Raw genomic sequence first — 12,615 nt, forward strand, 5'->3', positions numbered from 1 at the left:
AGGCTGCAGGAGTCACCAAAGGCTGCAGGAGTCACCAAAGGCTGTAGAAGTCACCGAAGGCTGTAGAAGTCACCGAAGGCTGTAGAAGTCACCAAAGGCTGCATGAGTCACCAAAGGCTGTAGAAGTCACCAAAGGCTGCATGAGTCAGCAAAGGCTGCATGAGTCACCAAAGGCTGCAGGAGTCACCAAAGGCTGCAGGAGTCACCAAAGGCTGCATGAGTCACCAAAGGCTGCAGGAGTCACCAAAGGCTGCATGAGTCACCAAAGGCTGTAGAAGTCACCAAAGGCTGCATGAGTCAGCAAAGGCTGCATGAGTCACCAAAGGCTGCAGGAGTCACCAAAGGCTGCAGGAGTCACCAAAGGCTGTAGAAGTCACCAAAGGCTGTAGAAGTCACCAAAGGCTGTAGAAGTCACTAAAGGCTGCATGAGTCAGCAAAGGCTGCATGAGTCACCAAAGGCTGCAGGAGTCACCAAAGGCTGTAGAAGTCACCAAAGGCTGTAGAAGTCACCAAAGGCTGCATGAGTCAGCAAAGGCTGCATGAGTCACCAAAGGCTGCAGGAGTCACCAAAGGCTGCAGGAGTCACCAAAGGCTGTAGAAGTCACCAAAGGCTGTAGAAGTCACCAAAGGCTGTAGAAGTCACCAAAGGCTGCATGAGTCAGCAAAGGCTGCATGAGTCAGCAAAGGCTGCATGAGTCACCAAAGGCTGTAGAAGTCACCAAAGGCTGTAGAAGTCACCAAAGGCTGCATGAGTCACCAAAGGCTGCATGAGTCACCAAAGGCTGTAGAAGTCACCAAAGGCTGTAGAAGTCACCAAAGGCTGCATGAGTCACCAAAGGCTGTAGAAGTCACCAAAGGCTGTAGAAGTCACCAAAGGCTGCATGAGTCACCAAAGGCTGTAGAAGTCACTAAAGGCTGTAGAAGTCACCAAAGGCTGCATGAGTCACCAAAGGCTGCAGGAGTCACCAAAGGCTGTAGAAGTCACTAAAGGCTGTAGAAGTCACCAAAGGCTGCATGAGTCAGCAAAGGTTGCAGGAGTCACCAAAGGCTGTAGAAGTCACCAAAGGCTGCATGAGTCAGCAAAGGCTGCATGAGTCACCAAAGGCTGCAGGAGTCACCAAAGGCTGCAGGAGTCACCAAAGGCTGTAGAAGTCACCGAAGGCTGTAGAAGTCACCGAAGGCTGTAGAAGTCACCAAAGGCTGCATGAGTCACCAAAGGCTGTAGAAGTCACCAAAGGCTGCATGAGTCAGCAAAGGCTGCATGAGTCACCAAAGGCTGCAGGAGTCACCAAAGGCTGCAGGAGTCACCAAAGGCTGTAGAAGTCACCAAAGGCTGCATGAGTCAGCAAAGGCTGCATGAGTCACCAAAGGCTGCAGGAGTCACCAAAGGCTGCAGGAGTCACCAAAGGCTGTAGAAGTCACCAAAGGCTGTAGAAGTCACCAAAGGCTGTAGAAGTCACTAAAGGCTGCATGAGTCAGCAAAGGCTGCATGAGTCACCAAAGGCTGCAGGAGTCACCAAAGGCTGTAGAAGTCACCAAAGGCTGTAGAAGTCACCAAAGGCTGTAGAAGTCACCAAAGGCTGCATGAGTCAGCAAAGGCTGCATGAGTCAGCAAAGGCTGCATGAGTCACCAAAGGCTGTAGAAGTCACCAAAGGCTGCAGGAGTCACCAAAGGCTGCATGAGTCACCAAAGGCTGTAGAAGTCACCAAAGGCTGTAGAAGTCACCAAAGGCTGCATGAGTCAGCAAAGGCTGTAGAAGTCACCAAAGGCTGTAGAAGTCACCAAAGGCTGTAGAAGTCACCAAAGGCTGTAGAAGTCACCAAAGGCTGTAGAAGTCACCAAAGGCTGCATGAGTCACCAAAGGCTGTAGAAGTCACCAAAGGCTGTAGAAGTCACCAAAGGCTGCAGGAGTCACCAAAGGCTGCATGAGTCACCAAAGGCTGCATGAGTCACCAAAGGCTGTAGAAGTCACTAAAGGCTGTAGAAGTCACCAAAGGCTGCATGAGTCACCAAAGGCTGTAGAAGTCACCAAAGGCTGTAGAAGTCACCAAAGGCTGCATGAGTCAGCAAAGGCTGCATGAGTCAGCAAAGGCTGCATGAGTCAGCAAAGGCTGCATGAGTCACCAAAGGCTGTAGAAGTCACCAAAGGCTGTAGAAGTCACCAAAGGCTGCATGAGTCACCAAAGGCTGTAGAAGTCACCGAAGGCTGTAGAAGTCACCAAAGGCTGTAGAAGTCACCAAAGGCTGCATGAGTCACCAAAGGCTGTAGAAGTCACTAAAGGCTGTAGAAGTCACCAAAGGCTGCATGAGTCACCAAAGGCTGCATGAGTCACCAAAGGCTGTAGAAGTCACTAAAGGCTGTAGAAGTCACCAAAGGCTGCATGAGTCACCAAAGGCTGCATGAGTCACCAAAGGCTGTAGAAGTCACCAAAGGCTGTAGAAGTCACCAAAGGCTGCATGAGTCACCAAAGGCTGCAGGAGTCACCAAAGGCTGCAGGAGTCACCAAAGGCTGTAGAAGTCACCAAAGGCTGTAGGAGGCACCAAAGGCTGCTGAAAGGAGCTAAAGGAGAAGCTTCTCAACATGCAGGCAGCGAAGGAAGGAAAACTTTTGGAAGGTTAGCTCTGAAAAGGGTTGTTTGTTAAAAACATTTTGAGTCTGAGTTTGTGGAAAAATTATAGCCCTTAAAAGGACTGTTTGCGAAAAACTTTCTGAGTCTGAGTGAAAAATTTGAGAAATTGCTGCTGCTGCTGCTGAGAGCTTTGATTGGCTGCATCAAAGTGTCGACTCCTTCCCCCTCCCCCAAAATAATCCCTGAATGGCAGCAGACATGCTATATTTATGAAATAGTATTGTTATGACAGTCGCCGTGCACAAGTAAAGAAAAACAAAAAACAACAATTAGAATTAAATCCTCGCTGAAATAATCACAATAAATAGAAGTTCAGACTTAAGTTTACTGTGTTTATATTCGATTCTGCTTGGAATAAAACTCTCTCCTATTCTGTTTAATGAAAAAAAGTTTAATTTAGACTTTTTTTTTAATTTTCAAAATTCGACATAGGAAAACGGGATGTTTCTATTTTTAGCACAAGGTTGAAGTGTTAATTATTAGATTGCTATTCATAGGCAGTGTTACTTTATTGAATTGCTATTCATAGGAAGTGTTACTTATATAATTACTCTTCATAGGAAGTGTTACTTATTGGATTGTTATTCATAGGAAGTGTTACTTATTGGATTGTTATTCATAGGAAGTGTTACTTATTGGATTGTTATTCATAGGAAGTGTTACTTATTGGATTGTTATTCATAGGAAGTGTTACTTATTGGATTGTTATTCATAGGAAGTGGTACTTATTGGATTGTTATTCATAGGAAGTGTTACTTATTGGATTGTTATTCATAGGAAGTGGTACTTATTGGATTGTTATTCATAGGAAGTGTTACTTATTGGATTGCTATTCATAGGCAGTGTTACTTTATTGAATTGCTATTCATAGGAAGTGTTACTTATATAATTACTCTTCATAGGAAGTGTTACTTATTGGATTGTTATTCACAGGAAGTGTTACTTATTGGATTGTTATTCATAGGAAGTGTTACTTATTGGATTGTTATTCATAGGAAGTGTTACTTATTGGATTGCTATTCATAGGAAGAGTTACTTATTGGATTGCTATTCATTGGAAGTGTTACTTATTGGATTGTTATTCATAGAAAGTGTTACTTATTGGATTGCTATTCATAGGAAGTGTTACTTATTGGATTACTATTCATAGGAAGTGTTACTTATTGGATTACTATTCATAGGAAGTGTTACTTATTGGATTACTATTCATAGGAAGTGTTACTTATTGGATCGTTATTAATAGGAAGTGTTACTTATTGGATTACTATTCATAGGAAGTGTTACTTATTGGATTACTATTCATAGGAAGTGTTACTTATTGGATTGCTATTCATAGGAAGTGTTACTTATTGGATTGCTATTCATAGGAAGTGTTACTTATTGGATTGCTATTCATAGGAATTGTTACTAATTGGATTGTTATTCATAGGAAGTGTTACTAATTGGATTGTTATTCATAGGAAGTGTTACTTATTGGATTGCTATTCATAGGAAGTGTTACTTATTGGATTGCTATTCATAGGAAGTGTTACTTATTGGATTACTATTCATAGGAAGTGTTACTTATTGGATTGCTATTCATAGGAAGTGTTACTTATTGGATTATTATTCATAGGAAGTGTTACTTATTGGATTGTTATTCATAGAAAGTGTTTCTTATTGGATTACTATTCATAGGAAGTGTTACTTATTGGATTGTTATTCATAGGAAGTGTTACTTATTGGATTGTTATTCATAGAAAGTGTTTCTTATTGGATTACTATTCATAGGAAGTGTTACTTATTGGATTGCTATTCATAGGAAGTGTTACTTATTGGATTACTATTCATAGGAAGTGTTACTTATTGGATTGTTATTCATAGGAAGTGTTACTTATTCGATTGCTATTCATAGGAAATGTTACTTATTGGATTGCTATTCATAGGAAGTGTTACTTATTGGATTGCTATTCATAGGAAGTGTTACTTATTGGATTGTTATTCATAGGAAGTGTTACTTATTGGATTGCTATTCATAGGAAGTGTTACTTATTGGATTGCTATTCATAGGAAGTGTTACTTATTGGATTGCTATTCATTGGAAGTGTTACTTATTGGATTGTTATTCATAGAAAGTGTTACTTATTGGATTGCTATTCATAGGAAGTGTTACTTATTGGATTACTATTCATAGGAAGTGTTACTTATTGGATTACTATTCATAGGAAGTGTTACTTATTGGATTACTATTCATAGGAAGTGTTACTTATTGGATCGTTATTAATAGGAAGTGTTACTTATTGGATTACTATTCATAGGAAGTGTTACTTATTGGATTACTATTCATAGGAAGTGTTACTTATTGGATTGCTATTCATAGGAAGTGTTACTTATTGGATTGTTATTCATAGGAAGTGTTACTTATTGGATTGCTATTCATAGGAAGTGTTACTTATTGGATTGCTATTCATAGGAAGTGTTACTTATTGGATTGCTATTCATAGGGAGTGTTACTTATTGGATTGTTATTCATAGGAAGTGTTACTTATTGGATTACTATTCATAGGAAGTGTTACTTATTGGATTGCTATTCATAGGAAGTGCTACTTATTGGATTGTTAGTCATAGGAAGTGTTACTTATTGGATTGCTATTTATAGGCAGTGTTACTTATTGGATTGCTATTCATAGAAAGTGCTACTTATTGGATTGCTATTCATAGGAAACAGAGCCAAATAGAGGAGTAAATCGACATTTATGTAGCACGAGAGGCCGGTAAGATTACATCTGGGCCTATACAAAGGGAGGTAATTGGTTAGTGCATTACTACAACATCCCCCTGTTTAGTTCATTGTGTATATATATGTGTGTGTCTGTGTGTGTGTGTTTGTGTGTGTCTTGGGGTTTTTTTTTGTGACAATTCATGTCATTGGTTTGTTGAGTGGGGTCAGTCTTTATATTGTGAGGGTGTTCTTATAGTTCTGCCAGATTTGGTTTGGAGTGGCCATACCTGCATTCGTCCCACATTGCTGTTGGTTTCGTTGGTTTTGTTGTCAGCCTTTGTTTCCTCTGGCTTGTTCATATCATGTGGGATATCAAGTTCAGCGATTTGAAAACGTACTTTCTTAGTTGCTGGGAAAGGTATGGTATACAGGTGGGTGCGGCTGCGATGGAGTCTTGCGCCAATAGGCATTTCACCTATATAAAAACTGGGTTTCTCATCATTCTTTAGGAATGTCCCTGGTGCCATGTGTGATCTGTCCTGTTGAGTATCCACAGACATTGGCCTGGATATAGTGGTGGTAGCGGTCTGGTTCCACTGTGCTGATCATGGTGGGTCTTCATGTTTCATGACCTTACCTTGGTCACGGTGGTCTTCTTTGCCTGGTTTTGACCGGCTGGGTAGAGTGGTAGCTATTGGCCTGCCAAACAGCATTTCTGCTGGCGAAGGGAGTTTGCTATCTATTGGTGTTGCCCTGGCTTAAAGCAGAGCAATGTGGATGTCATTTCTCTCCCTTTTGCATTTCTTTATGATCGACTTGATATGTCTCACATGTCTTTCCACAAAGCCATTGCTTCTGGCATAGTGGGGTGAGCTTGTCACTCAGGATTTTATGAAGTTTTGGAAGGCATGTCCAGAGTACTGGGGGCCATTATCCGTCATAATTTCGTCCGGGCGGCAAAAAAGTGAGACATTGATTTTGTCTGCCACTGCTTTGCTGGTTATAGGCAATGTCATTTCATCAACGATGGGATATTTAGAGTATCTGTAGATAGTAAGTAGGTATTGTTGTCCATCAATTTCAAATATGTCGGATGTGATTAGCTTCCAAGGCTGGGATGGAATGTCGTGTGTGTGCATCCTGGTACTCTTGGCATAGTGTGCACAACCTGCACATCTTTTCAATGTCCTTATTGATATTGATCTAGTACACAAATTCTCTGGCAAATTCGCGTTTTTCCAATGCCTTGGTGGGCTTGGTGAAGCTGATGGAGAATGCCTTCTCTCATGGTTTCTGGGATGAGAACTTGTCTGCCTTTAAATAAAATTCCTGATTCGACAGCAAGTGCATCATGGAAAAACCAGTATGGATGGATCCTTGTAGGTAAATCACGGATGTTGTCAGGCCATCCTTGGTGTATGACCTCCTTGATGAGATTAATGGTTGAGTCTTTGATAGCTTCTATCGGTAGCATCTTCTGCTTTTCCTGTGAGAAGTTGATGGTTGAGATTGTTTGGTCTTTGTTGACGTCTGTGTTTAGGTTGTCAACCCTCTCATCCAGCTCAATTGATTTGTTGTTGTCAGGGTTGGGTAGCTGGCTTAGGGTGTCAGTGAGGATAACTTCACTGCCCGATGATGTTGTCCATGCATTTTGCACTGACGGTAATGGAGTGGAAGTGCTGCAGGTAAAGCCAAAGTATTCAGCAAACTCTATGTGGAGGCTGGATACTTTGGCTTTTGCAAAAGCTGGGTTTAGTTCCTCCACGGTGGGTATTCTGTGTGGGCACCTCTTGAGACTTGCGTTAAGCTTCTGTGGATCCATGCATATATGGAGCGACCCATCTTTCTTTGTGCTGTACACGAGGCTGGAGCATCAATCTGTGTGTTCTTCGACCTTCAGGAGCACATCTTCCTCAGTGAGCCTATTGATTTACTCATTTATTTTATTCTTGAGGTGGATGCTGCATTTTCGTGGAGGGTCAATGGAAGGCTTGGCACCTTCCTTCAGTAGGAGTTTGGCAGTCCCACCAAAATTTCTTATCCTGTCAAACTGATTTAGGAAATCGGACATCAGTTGGGTGATGGACATGATAGGTGCAGCTGGGCATCTTTTGAGGGTGTCAACATGAATTGCGACAAGCCTCAGCCTTTCACATGTTGGGATCCCCACGACTGCAGGTCCTGGTACTTCTACAACGTAGAACAATGTGTTCGTCCACTCTGAGTCCTTGTGCTGACATGGGAAGCTAATAGTTTCCAGGCATCAGTTGCGCTTGCCTCCGTATGAGATCAGTTTAACATGTGAACAGGGTTTTAAGATGAACACGGCTTCTTGAGATTTGCCATACATCTACTGGAATGTTCGCAGTGGCAGAGTGTTGGCTGATGCCCCAGAATCGATTTTCATTTGTAAGGTATGGTGCGTTCTATACTTTAGGTGGGGTGGCCTGATGTTCAGGGTTGTGTAGGCCTCATCCCTAGGTCTCTTAGTGATGCTGTCCATCCCACTGCTGCCACCATGAAGTTTTACTTATTGGAGTGCAATTTATAGGAAATAGAGCTGAACAGAGGAGCGAGTAAATCGACGTTTATTTAGCATGAGAGCTAGGCCGGTAAAGTTACATTCGGGGCTATACAAAGGGAGGTAATTGGTTTAGTTCATTACTACAACAAAGGTCAGTAGTTTCGTTTGTTTGCCACAAGACGGCATCTATGAGAATGTTTATAAATACAAAAATGGCTGGCGTAAGCGCACTGTGAAAAAATGTTTTATTTCTTTAATCTTAATAGATAATATTTTAGTACTAAAATTTCTTATTTCTTAAATTTTAATAGATAATATTTAAGTACTTAAATTTCTTATTTCTTAAATTTTAATAGATAATATTTTAGTACTTAAATTCCTTATTTCTTAAATTTTAATAGATAATATTTTAGTACTTAAATTTCTTATTTCTTAAATTTTAATAGATAATATTTTAGTACTTAAATTTCTTATTTCTTAAATCTTAATAGATAATATTTTAGTACTTAAATTCCTTATTTCTTAAATTTTAATAGATAATATTTTAGTACTTAAATTTCTTATTTCTTAAATTTTAATAGATAATATTTTAGTACTTAAATTCCTTATTTCTTAAATTTTAATAGATAATATTTTAGTACTAAAATTTCTTATTTCTTAAATTTTAATAGATAATATTTTAGTACTTAAATTCCTTATTTCTTAAATTTTAATAGATAATATTTTAGTATTTACATTTCTTATTTCTTAAATTTTAATAGATAATATTTTAGTACTTAAATTCCTTATTTCTTAAATTTTAATAGATAATATTTTAGTATTTACATTTCTTATTTCTTAAATTTTAATAGATATAATTTTAGTACTTAAATTTCTTATTTCTTAAATCTTAATAGATAATATTTTAGTACTTAAATTTCTTATTTCTTAAATTTTAATAGATAATATTTTAGTACTAAAATTTCTTATTTCTTAAATTTTAATAGATAATATTTTAGTACTAAAATTTCTTATTTCTTAAATTTTAATAGATAATATTTAAGTACTTAAATTTCTTATTTCTTAAATTTTAATAGATAATATTTTAGTACTTAAATTTCTTATTTCTTAAATTTTAATAGATAATATTTTAGTACTTAAATTCCTTATTTCTTAAATTTTAATAGATAATATTTTAGTATTTACATTTCTTATTTCTTAAATCTTAATAGATAATATTTTAGTACTTAAATTTCTTATTTCTTAAATTTTAATAGATAATATTTAAGTACTTAAATTTCTTATTTCTTAAATTTTAATAGATAATACTTAAGTACTTAAATTTCTTATTTCTTAAATTTTAATAGATAATATTTTAGTACTTAAATTTCTTATTTCTTAAATCTTAATAGATAATATTTTAGTACTTAAATTTCTTATTTCTTAAATTTTAATAGATAATATTTAAGTACTTAAATTTCTTATTTCTTAAATTTTAATAGATAATACTAAAGTACTTAAATTTCTTATTTCTTAAATTTTAATAGATAATATTTTAGTACTTAAATTTCTTATTTCTGTAATCTTAATAGATAATATTTTAGTACTTAAATTTCTTATTTCTTAAATTTTAATAGATAATATTTAAGTACTAAAATTTCTTATTTCTTAAATCTTAATAGATAATATTTTAGTACTTAAATTTCTTATTTCTTAAATTTTAATAGATAATATTTTAGTACTTAAATTTCTTATTTCTTAAATTTTAATAGATAATATTTTAGTACTTAAATTTCTTATTTCTTAAATTTTAATAGATAATATTTTAGTACTTAAATTTCTTATTTCTTAAATTTTAATAGATAATATTTTAGTACTTAAATTTCTTATTTCTTAAATTTTAATAGATAATATTTTAGTACTTAAATTTCTTATTTCTTAAATTTTAATAGATAATATTTTAGTACTTAAATTTCTTATTTCTTAAATTTTAAAAGATAATATTTTAGTATTTACATTTCTTATTTCTTAAATTTTAATAGATAATATTTTAGTACTTAAATTTCTTATTTCTTAAATTTTAATAGATAATATTTTAGTACTTAAATTTCTTATTTCTTAAATTTTAATAGATAATATTTTAGTACTTAAATTTCTTATTTCTTAAATTTTTATAGATAATATTTTAGTACTTAAATTCCTTATTTCTTAAATTTTAATAGATAATATTTTAGTATTTACATTTCTTATTTCTTAAATCTTAATAGATAATATTTTAGTACTTAAATTTCCTATTTCTTTAATTTTAATAGATAATATTTAAGTACTTAAATTTCTTATTTCTTAAATTTTAATAGATAATACTTAAGTACTTAAATTTCTTATTTCTTAAATTTTAATAGATAATATTTTAGTACTTAAATTTCTTATTTCTTAAATTTTAATAGATAATATTTTAGTACTTAAATTTCTTATTTCTTAAATCGTAATAGATAATATTTTAGTACTTAAATTTCTTATTTCTTAAATTTTAATAGATAATATTTTAGTACTTAAATTTCTTATTTTTTAAATTTTAATAGATAATATTTTAGTACTTAAATTTCTTATTTCTTAAATCTTAATAGATAATATTTTAGTACTTAAATTTCTTATTTCTTAAATTTTAATAGATAATACTTAAGTACTTAAATTTCTTTTTTTTTAAATTTTAATAGATAATATTTTAGTACTTAAATTTCTTATTTCTTAAATTTTAATAGATAATATTTTAGTACTTAAATTTCTTATTTCTTAAATCTTAATAGATAATATTTTAGTACTTAAATTTCTTATTTCTTAAATTTTAATAGATAATATTTTAGTACTTAAATTTCATATTTCTTAAATCTTAATAGATAATATTTTAGTACTTAAATTCCTTATTTCTTAAATTTTAATAGATAATATTTTAGTACTTAAATTTCTTATTTTTTAAATTTTAATAGATAATATTTTAGTACTTAAATTTCTTATTTCTTTAATCTTAATAGATAATATTTTAGTACTTAAATTTCTTATTTCTTAAATTTTAATAGATAATATTTTAGTACTTAAATTTCTTATTTCTTAAATCTTAATAGATAATATTTTAGTACTTAAATTCCTTATTTCTTAAATTTTAATAGATAATATTTTAGTACTTAAATTTCTTATTTCTTAAATTTTAATAGATAATATTTTAGTACTAAAATTTCTTATTTCTTAAATTTTAATAGATAATATTTTAGTACTTAAATTTCTAATTTCTTAAATTTTAATAGATAATATTTTAGTACTTAAATTCCTTATTTCTTAAATTTTAATAGATAATATTTTAGTACTTAAATTTCTTATTTTTTAAATTTTAATAGATAATATTTTAGTACTTAAATTTCTTATTTCTTAAATTTTAATAGATAATATTTTAGTACTTAAATTTCTTATTTTTTAAATCTTAATAGATAATATTTTAGTACTTAAATTTCTTATTTCTTAAATTTTAATAGATAATATTTTAGTACTTAAATTTCTAATTTTTTAAATCTTAATAGATAATATTTTAGTACTTAAATTTCTTATTTCTTAAATTTTAATAGATAATATTTTAGTACTTAAATTTCTTATTTTATAAATTTTAATAGATAATATTTTAGTACTTAAATTTCTTATTTCTTAAATTTTAATTGATAATACTTAAGTACTTAAATTTCTTATTTTTTAAATTTTAATAGATAATATTTTAGTACTTAAATTTCTTATTTCTTAAATTTAAATAGATAATATTTTAGTACTTAAATTTCTTATTTCTTAAATTTTAATAAATAATATTTTAGTACTTAAATTTCTTATTTCTTAAATTTTAATAGATAATATTTTAGTACTTAAATTTCTTATTTCTTAAATTTTAATAGATAATATTTTAGTACTTAAATTTCTTATTTTTAAAATTTTAATAGATAATATTTTAGTACTTAAATTTCTTATTTCTTAAATTTTAATAGATAATATTTTAGTACTTAAATTTCTTATTTTTTAAATTTTAATAGATAATATTTTTTGTACTTAAATTTCTTTTTTTTTTAATTTTAATAGATAATATTTTAGTACTTAAATTTCTTATTTCTTAAATTTTAATAGATAATATTTTAGTACTTAAATTTCTTATTTTTTAAATTTTAATAGATAATATTTTAGTACTTAAATTTCTTATTTCTTAAATTTTAATAGATAATATTTTAGTACTTAAATTTCTTATTTCTTAAATTTTAATAGATAATATTTTACTACTTAAATATCTTATTTCTTAAATCTTAATAGATAATATTTTAGTACTTAAATTTCTTATTTCTTAAATTTTAATAGATAATATTTTAGAACTTAAATTTCTTATTTCTTAAATCTTAATAGATAATATTTTAGTACTTAAATTTCTTATTTCTTAAATTTTAATAGATAATATTTTAGTACTTAAATTTCTTATTTCTTAAATTTTAATAGATGATATTTTAGTACTTAAATTTCTTATTTCTTAAATTTAAATAGATAATATTTTACTACTTAAATATCTTATTTCTTAAATTTTAATAGATAATATTTTACAACTTAAATTTCTTATTTCTTAAATTTTAATAGATAATATTTTACTACTTAAATATCTTATTTCTTAAATCTTAATAGATAATATTTTAGTACTTAAATTTCTTATTTCTTAAATTTTAATAGATAATATTTTAGTACTTAAATTCCAAGAAATAATGC

The sequence above is a fragment of the Euprymna scolopes genome, chromosome 46 (assembly GCF_053919585.1).
Source record: "Euprymna scolopes isolate OS-2025 chromosome 46, ASM5391958v1, whole genome shotgun sequence".
Classification (NCBI taxonomy): Eukaryota; Metazoa; Mollusca; class Cephalopoda; order Sepiida; family Sepiolidae; genus Euprymna; species Euprymna scolopes.